A 12,244-nucleotide genomic window follows, 5' to 3' on the forward strand; every position below is an offset into this window, starting at 1 on the left:
TGGGTACTGGGTCACAACCTAACAATAAAAGTAGTTAGTAGATGAATGAATTACAAATTACAATGCATATCAAGCCTATTCTAACCTACTAATAGCTACTGTGGCGGCCTGGATCCATCCCCTAACCTAGGAGCTCTGTGATCACTGGACATACTCAGGGCATCACATGGGATGCCTATACTTATTGAAGAAGCCAGTCGTCGCCCTTATGTAGGTACCATCATCCATAAAAAATAGCCTACCCAGCTTAGGCAATTGTCGTAAGAGAAAAGTCTCCTGTTGTCACTGCTCAGAATAGGATACTCTAAAGTTTTTGAATCTATCTCTAGTACTGCTATTGGTATTGCTAGTTTTCTACTAGTACTATACTAGTACTATTGGGGGCTTTGATGGTTATTGAAAGATGGACTCCACAAATGATCTGCCTGATCCATATGTAGACATGCCGCTCGAATCAGCAAATGAGCCACCATATACCCCACCATATGCACTTGAACTAGCAGACGAGTAACCTATGCTCCTTCATATGCTCCACCATACATCCTTCATATCCCATATCCATTTCATGGATCTCTATATCTATAGCCAGGCCCATAAGCCCTGTATGGTGTAGACCCCACACTTTCCGTGCCTTTTGAGCTTATGGACCCCATCAAATCTACCAAGCTAGCCATGAGAGTGTTTGTCTGGCTTGATGGGTCGAAGTAGCCCTCCTGAGTAACCCATAGATGTGGAGCCCTTGGTCCTATGATGGGGTATGCCACCATGGTGCTCATCTTGGGTAGCTTGGGTGAACTGTGTCTCCACAATGAATCTGATAGGTCTCGGCTGTGTCTTTGATAAGCCCCTAATCGTCAAACTTGCAGGTACTAAACTCAGGTTCAGCAGTGCTTATCATCCTCAATCAGATGGACAAACTGAGGTGGTGAACTGCAGCTTGGAGATCTATTTACGCTGTTTTTGTGCTAGGCAGCCGAGAAGTTGGACCACATGGCTATCTTGGGCAGAATATTGGTATAATACCTCATACCATTCAGCCACCCAGCTCACCCCATTTCAAGTGGTATATGGCCGTGCTCCTCCAACGTTGTTGAGGTGGGAGGGAGATTCTTCTAAAGTGAATGAAGTTGATGTGTATCTTAAAGAACGGGATATCATTTTAGAGGAGCTGAAGAATAACTTGAGAGTTGCACAAGATCGTATGAAGAAATCGGCAAATCAACACCACAAAGAGTTTTCCTATCAAATAGGAGAAGAGGTGTTTCTTAAACTCCAACCATACCGCTTCAAAAAATTGGCCAAGAGGCCTAATGAGAAGCTTGGACATTGTTACTACGGGCCCTATCAAATTTCTGCTCAAATTGGCCCTGTAGCATACAAGGTTAATCTCTTAGAAGGTTCAAAAATACATCCCGTATTCCATGTTTCCCAATTGAAGAAAGTGCAGGGTAGTACCACTAACACACAGCCACTACCTTCATGTCTTATGGAGGATGGAGAGTTGCAGCTACAACCGGAAGAATTAGTAGAGATTCGCTACTCTTCCCAGGGTACATTAGAGGTGCTGATCAAGTGGAGAGCTTTACCCTCCTGTGAAAACACTTGGGAAGACTTCAATGAGTTACACAAAGAATTTCCAGATTTTCACCTTGAGGACAAGGTGAAACTTAAGGGGGGAAGTGTTGATAAGCCCCTAATCGTCAAGGTGTACAAAAGAAAGAAGGGTAGGGATTACAAGATGCAACCTACTACTACTACGGGGAATACAGCTAAAGAGAAGCCAGCTGGCAACACCTAAGTGGACAGCAGCAATTAAGGGTACAGCTGGCAATGGACAATGGATTGTTGAGAGTGGGCAACACCCAAGTGGACAGCAGCAACTAAGGGTACCATCCAGTTGGCAACAAATGATTGGTTGAGAGTGGGAAATTTAGATAGGCGTGGGGAGTTTGTTGAGTTGGTTAGGATCAAAGAAGGAGAGGGATATATAAGGAGGTGGGGTGGGGGGGCAAAGAACAGGGGGAAGGAAGAAAGGTAGCAGCCGAAGGGCTTACTGGGAAGAGGAGTACCTCTCAGGATAGGGGATCGTAATGTAAGGAAACCAGTGAATCTGAATAGGAGGAGAGGTCATGGTTACTTGCTGTATTTTAATTCCAAGAGTCTTATTCATCTATTGATAGCTGCATATATCTCTGATGAATGATTAACAGTAACATTAAATAAACAGAGTTAATTCAGGTTGCTGTTATTACTTCTTTTGTGTTAATGAATGAAACTCTGTTTTGCTGTTAGAAGGGTTATTGGTAGGGTTCAGGGTTGTGTAGATTGAGTCCTATCAGTCTCTAGTAGTGGAACTGCCATACGCTATGGAATTCTTCCTCCACCACCACCATCAACATTGTAATCATCATCATAGTCGTCATCGTCACCATCCTCATCATCACCACCATCATCATCCCTGCCTTGAGTCTTACTAGGAGCCTGGGTCTCATCTAGATCTTGTGTATCTGGAAGACATAGCTCATCATTGTGCGGGGTCATCGTCCATTACTCTCCTAGAATACCAGTTGTCTTCTGTGCAGGTACCTGACCCTCTTTAGCCATGAACGCATCAACATCAATGCCCGCCTTCTGAGCAACATGTGGGTCATGCCTCCCTCTAGGCTGGTCCATTACCGCTCACCAAATCAACGAGGGGGTGATGTAGGACAGCTCTAGAAACTAGGGTATTCTACAAGGAACATGATCCTAAGCCAACTAAGACACTATAAGGGATTAGGGGAGGGGTTTGCATAGAACATAGCTAGATTCACATTAAGAGAATAGCACAGAATAAAAATTCAGCAAGCAAGAATATTAATGAAGTGCAAATATCTAAAGGACTTAAGAAATCAATTGAGAATCCTTATGAGATCAATCCACACTACTAGGCAAGGGGTTAGGGGCATTTCATTCAAAGAAATAAAATTTCAGCCATGTCGTAATATGATCAATTTTATTCAATAGGGGCAAGTTTTACATCCAATGAATAAAGACAAAAGGGGGGTAAAAAAAGAAAAAAAGAGAAAAAAAAAAAAGAGAAGGAACTCCTAAACCCAAACCAACCAAAGTAATCAAGCACCAAATAGGGATTAATAACAGGACATATAACTAGCAGCCTGAAGTAGTAAGCTAATGAAACAGTTGAGAAGTTGCTGTAGATGGGAAAGGTGAAGAGAAGCAAGGTATGCAGGGGTTGGGAAAGTAAAAGTTCAGAAACTAATTCTGCGAATGGTATTTTCAACAGAAAAAAAAATGACAGGAAAGGAGAAGAAAATAAATAATGGCAGCAAGTGGTACTGCCATGAGGATATGGAGAATCAGAGGGAGTAGGAAAAAAAGGAAAGAAAATTATTCAGCAGAAAAAAAGAGGTTGCTGAAGGGTTGGAGGAGAAAAGTAAAATAAGAAACAAGAGAAGGAATTTTTCTGCAGAAACAGTGTTGCCGTGAGGTTTTGGAGAAGAAGAGAAAAATTCCCAGGGTAAGAAAGCAGGCTTCTTTGAGAAAAAAACAGTAAGACTCAAAGGGAGGAGAATTTGTGGTAGGAATTAATGGTGAAAGGAGGGAATAAAGCTTACCAGAAGGGAAGGATAAAGGATGCTCCACGTGCGAGAAACGAGAGAGACTGGCAGAAGTTCTTGAAGGCTGTTTCTGGTTTTTTCCCCCCCATGTCTTCTTCTAATTCTTCATGTGTTGATCCCTTGGTGCTTAGTTATAAAAATAAAAAGAGTTTCTTGAAATAGCCTTGTGGAATAAAGGAAAGTGAATAACCCAAATCCCAACTGAAATAAAAAACTTTCCTAATCTACCGCTTACAGTAAGGTAAAATCCCAATGTCTGAAATAAAGAACTTTCCTAATCTACCCTTACAATAAATAAAATCCAAATGACTACTATTACTAATGTGAAAATGAAAGACATGGTGTGGACCATGGTCCTAAGGGTCTAGATGACCCTTTCTTGTAGCCGAACCAAACAGAAAAGTTTTGTCGCTTTCGCCTCTGGTAGTAACGAGTGATGGGTGGGCGTGGTGTGGTGTCCCCATCAGGGGGTCCTTGTCGTCTAAGTACACTTGGAAGATATCCACGAGATTGATGGTCTCCTGCTTCCTATCACCCTCCACCTAGCCCCATACATGCTGCATCTTCAATCTCAAGGTATAGTGGACGAATTCAAGGTCGTTCAGGCCTTGAGATCCCAATCTGTTCCACCTCATCGAGAGGACCACGGAAAAGGTGCTCCAATTCCTTTCACATCCAGTGGTAGAGCTTGTCTGCTATAGGACGTTGATTGCCACTTTCCTAAGGTTCTCAGCACTCCCGCCATAGAGAACCCACCACTCATCTGCATTATGACAAAAACATTGAATCATTACTTAATAAATAGTCTAATAGTTTGTAAAATATAATAATTTTATGCAAGTTATTGATCTAACTTGGATCTGAGGGATCTTGTCTCTTCATTGCAGACTCATAACCAAAGAACCGGCACCCATTCCTAAAAATCTTAATCTACAATCATTTTTAATAATAGTTGGCTAAATTCTTTCAAAATTCAGATCCAACTTTGTTGGAATTTGAAGAAATAATTGCTCAGAAGGTTATTCTCATTCATAGGCCCCAATGGGGTATTTATAGTTACAATCTGAGTAAATCCTACTCTGTGTAGGATAAGGAAATACAAAGCAAATAGAATAGAAGCATAACTAAAAGAGGAGTCTACTCCAATTAGGAAACCTTAATCATACTTCCAACACTCCCCCTCAAGTTGAGGCATGACTATCACACATGCCCAACTTGACCAAAAGAGTATAAAACATCTGTCCAGGTGAACATCTGCAATTTGATCTTCAAACTTATGGATTACTTCGCCTTACCAGACTTCCATTTGCTTTGTCCTCATCTTTACTGCAACTTTATGTCTCCAAGGAAGAACGCCCAAGTAAAAAGGTAGAATCTTCAAATGTTGAGAAGACTAAATTTCTGCGCAAATCTGAGGGAAAATATATTTTTGGGTTAACAATTGCTAGGGTAAAACAGCCAAAGTGAAAGTTTTGATTTGTAGCAATGTTAGATCTTTAAAGGGAAAGTTTGCCAAGGGACAATCTCCAAAGGTAGGGGAAAATTTGTCAAGATAAGTGACAATCTCCAAAGGTAATAGAGATCAAGTTCTGCAAAGGTCAAATGACAAATCTTTTGCAAGGTTAGATCTCCGAAGGGAATATGTCAAGTTAAGGGGCAAATCTCCAGAGTTAACAGAGATCAAGTTCTGCACAGTCAAAAAGATAGCTCTATAGCAATGTTAGATCTCCGAAGTAGAAGATTGTGAAGGTAAGGGACAAACTTTCAAAGGTAACAAAGATCAAATTCTACATAAGGAAGTCTACATGAAAGGCATTGAATTGTAGACATCTTCAATCTCCCCCTCATGTGTAGCTGTACACGTGGGAAAACAATAACAAAGGAAAGGAAGAAATTGTAATGGTAAGATGAAAGTATCAGGAAAACAAATCTAGAGAAAATGACAAAATTTGAAAGGGGGATGACCGAGCCTACGGTGCCACTGATGAAGGTCTGATATTACCGAATGGACCGGATTAGAAGATGTAGTCAAAGCAGAAGTAGATCCTCCAATCGGCTCGAGCAAATAAAGTCCATTGTCTAGTTTACCACGTCCAATCTCCTTCCCAGTGACCAGATCTTGAAGTAGCAAGGTAGGAGTTGGTAGGGGTAGTAGAAGAAGCAGTGGTCAAGGCTGTACCGGCAATAGAAGACTGCAGCATATGTCCAAGAGTAGCGAACTCCTCCTGTGAAAAACCAACGTCTGCAAAGGGTGTGGTGGAAACTGTCTCAGAAAGATTAGCCTTTGGTTTTCCCTTTCTTTGTGCTCGTTTTTGCTCAAAATCAGCAGGCTTCCCATGCAGTTTCCAACAATTTTCCTTGGTATGATATGGTTTGTGACAGTACTCACACTTGACAATCTCCTTAGCTGGATCAGATTTAGCGTGAACAGACTGTAAAGCTGATTTCTCCGTAATAGGAGTATGAAACATGGCTAATCGACGACTTTCCTCACACTGAAAAAGAGCATAAGACTGTTCTAGTGTAGGAAAGGGAGAACGATTTAAGACTTGCACTCTGATCTGATCGTACTCCACGTTCAAACCTGCCAAGAAGTCATATACTCGAATCTTATCAATGTGCTTCTTATATCTTGCCACATCATCTGGATTAGTGGGGTGATAATCCCCATAATGATCCAACTCTTGCCAAAGAGATCGCAACTCAGCATAATAGTGGGCCCCAGTTAGTTCCTTTTGGGTAGTCTTATGAAGCTTCTTTCGTAGCTCATCAACCTGTGCATCATTCCCCAACTGTCCATATGTTTCAGTAGTAGCCTTCCAGATTTGGGCGGCTGTGTATCAAGTAATAGGTAACCCCGGGCAATATTTGGATGCATGGAATTCAAAAGGAATGACATAATAAGAGAGTCATTTGATATCCATTTATCCTGTAAAATACCTGCGGTAGTGGGTTTGATAGTGGTGCCCGTAATGTATCCAACTAATCCTCTTCCAGCAATAGTCAGGTAAGCAGATCGAGACCAGATCAAGTAATTTGTGCCGTCAAATCTTACCGAAAGAGAATGAAGAGTGGGAAAATATTCGAATCCAGTGGGAGCAGTAGTATCATTGGTGGCTGCCATGTTGAAAGAATTGTCTGCAGTTCTTCAGTCTTCACCCCTTCTGAAAAAAAACTAAAACGTCGCAGAATGCAATAGCCGAACAACCCAAACAAGTCTAAGTAATGACAAGTCTGGGTAATGATATGATATGAGCTAATTCTGCTTCTTCTTTTTTCTTCTTTTTTTTCTTCTTCTTTTCTTCTGATTCTAATTCGATTCTGATTCTGATTCTGATTCCTGATTCTGATTCTGAAGTTATGGAAAATCACAAACAGGTCCCTGCTTCTGCACGACAATATAATAGGAAAAAAATAGCCACTTGCTGGAAGTGATGGATGCTGAAGAGTTGAAGAGCAGCGATGGTGTAGTCGCAGCAGTAGCAAGCCTAGTCGTAGAATCGCGAGAGAGAGACGATCATTCCTTTCTAATCGATTTTAGGCTCTGATGCCATGTTGGAATTTGAAGAAATAATTGCTCAGAAGGTTATTCTTATTCATAGGCCCCAATGGGGTATTTATAGTTACAATCTGAGTAAATCCTACTCTGAGTAGGATAAGGAAATACAAAGCAAATAGAATAGAAGTATAACTAAAGAGGAGTCTACTCCAATTAGGAAACCTTAATCATACTTCCAACAAACTTGTAGGTCTTAACTCCAAAGTCCTCACTATCCCACCTCAATGTTACACTGGGATTGGACCATCGAGTCTAGCTTCAACTTTGCAACCAAGATCATGACCGCCTCAAGCAGCTCCTTTTGCTTAACCCCAAACAGTTTGTTATAGGACAGAATTTGTGGTAGACTGGTAGTAGATGTATTTTTTCTAGGTTTACTTTCTATTTTTATGCTTTCCACATTGAAGTTAGATTTACTAGGATCTTCTAGGGTTTCTTATTTTTCTTATAAGATTCCTACATTGGGGAAGACTTAGTTTGTTCTGTCTTTGGTAAGTTTTGAATTTAAATAGACCTTTTGGTGTGTCCTTTAGACACAAGCCAGGTTTTCTTCAACTCTTCCAACATGGTATCAAAGCCTATTCTGATCTATCACTGAGCACCCTTTATCATCTTCTCTCTCCCTCATAGAGCACCATCATCACTTTTCACGAAAAGAAAAAAAAAACCCATCAACAATCGTTGCTTGACCTGCAACTCACCAAAACCCATCGTCAACTCATCTTGACCTCTGCAACTCACTTTACCCATTTTGTCTAAGTTGTAAAAGGTTTAATTTGAATGATTTTCATTGTGAGGCTTGTCTTTTAGCTTAATAGACTAGGCATGTTTACCCTATTTTAGACCATTGTAGTTTTGTTCCCTTTTTAGTTCTTCATTCTGATGTGTTGGGTCGATCTCAGACCATGTTTTTTTCTTTTTTCTTTTCTGGTTATAGGTGGTTTATTTCATTTATTGACTGTTGCACTAGGACCATATGGGTTTACTTTACCAAAAGAGTGATGTTTTCTCATGTTTCCAAAATTTTCATAATAAGGTTAGGACTCAGTTTGGTGCTATCGTCAAAATCCTTCGTACGGATAATGGGACTGAGTACTTGGGGTGAAGCATTGCCTTCTTACCTAGTTGACTATGATATCATAGACCAGACTTGTTGCATCGACACTCCACCTCAACATGGGGTTGTCAAGTGCAATAACAGACATCTAATTGAGGTAGCACGTTCCCTTATGTTTACTATGCATATGCCTTGGTTTTGGGGTGATGTGGTTCTTGCTGTAGCTATTTGATTAATTGAATACCTTGTTGAGTCTTAGTCCAATGCTGCCTCCTTGAGTTTCTTTTTAGGACAGTAGCCTTTACAATACCACCTAAGGTTTTTTGCTGTGTTGCCTTTGTCCGAAACCACCACATTCATAGTAAGTTGGATCCTTATGGGTTATAGTGCATTTTCTTGGGTTATCCTCGTACACAGAAGGGGTATAAGTGTTATTATCCAAGTTCTCGTCAATTTTTTTGTCTTTATGGATGTTGTGTTCTAGGAACAAGTTCCTTTTTCGCCCACACCTCTTCAGGGGGAGAACCTTAGTGAAGAGGTTCCTGTGTTGATTTCCTTTCGATATTTCTCTTGAGATTTCTGCTGATGACCCTCCTTTTGGAAGATGGAGTGACTGAACAGGAACAAGTGGTGGATGACGTGTAGTGGGAGTCTAGGCCTTTGAAGACCTATCAAAGAAAGCAGCAAGTGACCCATTCTGAACTGAGCCAATTGGAAGCTTCGCTTCCTAGCCCTGAAGAATCCTTTCGTCTAGGTGAGTATGTCTGTGACCCTTCTTTTGATCCTACTTTGGACTTACCAATTGCATTGAGAAAGCAGCCGCAGACTTGCACCAAATATCCCATTTCTTATTATGTTTCATATTAGTGCTTGTCCTCAGAATTTTAAAGTTTCAATTCCTCCTTGTCCTCCACTTCTATTCCTAACACTTTCTAGGAAGCTTTATCTCACTCAAACTGGAAGGAAGCCATGGATGAGGAAATGCGAGCTCTGGCGAAAAACAATACGTGGGAATTGGTGAATTTGCTTGTAAGATAGCGGACTGTTGGGTGCAAATGGGTATTAGTTATCAAGCGCAAGGTAGATGTGATTGTTGAGAGGTACAAGGCAAGATTTATGGCCAAAGTCTTCACTTAGACTTATAGCATTGACTACTAGGAGATATTTGCCCTTGTTGCCAAGATGATCCCCGTTTGGACTGTTCTTTCATGTGCAGTGAATAAAGGGTGGAGTCTACAATAGTTAGATGTGAAGAATGCTTTTTTGGAGAAATTCAAGAGGAGGTGTACATGGATGTGCCACTTGGGTATTTTACTTAGGAGACTCATGGGAAAGTATGCAAGTTGAAGAGGGCATTTTATGGGCTGAAGCAATCACCGAGAGCGGGGTTTGGAAGGTTCCATAAGGCCATGATCTCTAATAGCTATAAGTAGAGCAATGTAGACCACACTTTGTTTGTCCAAAGAGATGTTCCCCACGCTACTATACTTCTAGTATATGTAGAAGATGTTGTGATCATCGGCAGCAAGGAGGATGAGATTTCAACAATCAATACTTTTTTAGGAACTGAATTTGAGATCAAAGACATGGGGATGCTCATATATTTCCTAGGGATGGGGTTGGCATATTCGCCAATGGTGTGTCTCTCTTAAGGAAGTATACACTGAATTTTCTCGAGGAAACTAGGATGCTAGGGTGTAAGCCTATTGAAACTCCTATTGAGCATAACCTACATTAAAAGGCAAACGAGTGAGAACTGGTTGACAAGACAAAATATCAAAAGTTGGTGGGAAAATTGATTTATCTATTTCATATGAGGCAAGATATCATGTTTTTAGTTAGTCTTTTTAGCTAGTATATGCTTGATTCCTACTCTCACTTGGACACAATGTATCGTATTTTGAGGTACTTGAATGTCAATCTAGGAAAAGGGAATTTGGTTTGAGCTCATGGATACTTGAAGATTGAGGCATATACAGATACATACTGGGCAAGATGTTCAGATGATAGGAGGTATACCTTTGGATATTGTGTGCATGTGGGAGGTAACTTGGCGACTTGGAGAAGCAAGGAAAAGGTTGTAGCTGTTAGTGTCGAGGCCGAGTTTATTGCAATTGTTTAGGGCATTATTGAGGTATTATGGCTGATAGGGCTACTTCAGGAGATGGGGTCAGATTCGGAGGTTCCTGTATAGTTGTACTCAGATAGTAAGTCTACAATAAGCATAGCTCACAACACAGTATAGCATGACAAGACCAAACATGTGGAGATTGATAGACATCTCATCAAAGAATAGAAAGAGGTTGGGTTGATTCATATTACTTTTGTTACCTCAAAACAATTAGCGGGCTGATGTGCTTACAAAGAGCTTAAGCACCAAGGTCTTTAGTGGTATTATTGGCAAGTTAGGCATGATAAATATCGATGCCCCAACTTGAGGAGGGGAGTGTTGTAAGACAAAATTGGAGGTGTTAGATATATTTTTCTAGATTTACTTTCTATTTCTATGTTTTCCATCTTATCTTAAGGGTAATACTTGGATTTCTAGGATCTCTTATTTTTCCTTTTAAGATTACCACACTAGGAATATTTAGTTTGTTCTGTATTTGGTAAGTTTTGAATATAAATAGAGCTCCTATTGTGTCCTTTAGACACAAACTAGGATTTCTACAACTCTTCCAACACGGTTGTTGCACTGGCATTTGGGGTTAAGGTAGTGGATGCATCAGATGTGCAGTGCATTGATCGTCGATGATCTTCAGAAAATTCTTGTAACCTCTTGGATTTACTTGATATACGACCTCTCTTGTGGCCTCAATGGCTGCGTACAGATGGAGCATAGTGGGCCCCTTCATACAGTAGTCCATCATATGTAGGACCTTTATAATAGGGTCCATCATCTTCAACACTATCCCCACCTATTTCTAGAAGTCATATGATGATATTGTATCAGTGTTCTGCGCCTGCCGGAGGTGCTGGATCCTCTCCAATCAAACCAAGCCTGAGATGCAAATAAACTTGAGTGTGCCCATATTATTGGAATCTTGATCTTCTCAATCCAAGATGGCCTTCAGATTTGGGGACTCAAATAGAAGACCACCTGGGGGTGTTGGAGCAATAGAGGTTCAATTCCTTTTCATGGGTAGTAGAATTTAGTGATCCAAGGCCTTAAATGGTTGATTTGGAGAGGCCAGATATGCTGCACGAGCAAATGTAGGAAGATTGGAGACTGATCAGCTCAAAATGACCAGCCTAGCATAGTAGTTTACCCTTCTAGGGCTGAGGTAATTGAGTCTGACATCCTTGCAAGGAAGAGGTGGAATTTGAGAAGCCTGATGTGGAGGCTCAGAAAGCTCTTGACGAGTTGTAACAATGATAATGTGGATGAGATGGACAAGAGACCGGGCTTAGAGAAGATTATGGGATTGTCAACAGAAGCTAGATGGATAAGTCTTGGAGCTTTGCATTTACAGATGGAAAGATGAGAAACTTGTTAGTTTGGATTGAATTGTTCAAGAGAGGAGCTTGAGGGCAAGGAAGAATGGAGAGGTGGAGAAGGGGCAGTCCTAGCACATATCCACGGAAAACCAGCCAGGCTTCCATTTACAAGGTTTAAGAAACAAAGGAGTGGATACAAGAATGGATCCAATGGACAAAGATGGGTGGCAAGGCCATTTTCAGTAGGATATTGGGGATGAAGTCCCACCCGTTGGAACCAAAAGTTTTGTAGATGTCAATTTTCAAGAGGACAAATGAAGGTGGGGTTTTCTCTCAAAGCCATAGGCTATTTCAAAACAGAGAAGAAATTTACCCGCAATAATACAACAGAAACTTGTGATTAATCCATTTGATTCGACTTTGGGGGAAGAAAAAGATTTTGATAGCCTTGAGGAGGTTAGCTGTTAGCTTCGATGATTTTCCAGCACGAGAGGAAGAGCCCATACTAATGCTATTAGGACTAGGGGCTTTATTATTTGGTTATGGGAAAGAACAATTGATTGAATTTAC

General features: G+C 40.8%; 1 protein-coding gene across 3 annotated transcripts in view; it reads left to right on the forward strand.

Moving 5' to 3' along the window:
• LNO1 (Nuclear pore complex protein) overlaps positions 1–12,244 on the forward strand; it is a 92,161-nt gene that overhangs the window by 52,939 nt on the left and 26,978 nt on the right. The window lies entirely within an intron of this gene.

Source organism: Hakea prostrata, chromosome 10 (assembly GCF_041222555.1).
Source record: "Hakea prostrata isolate BN-2017 chromosome 10, UWA_Hpros_2, whole genome shotgun sequence".
Lineage (NCBI taxonomy): Eukaryota > Viridiplantae > Streptophyta > Magnoliopsida > Proteales > Proteaceae > Hakea > Hakea prostrata.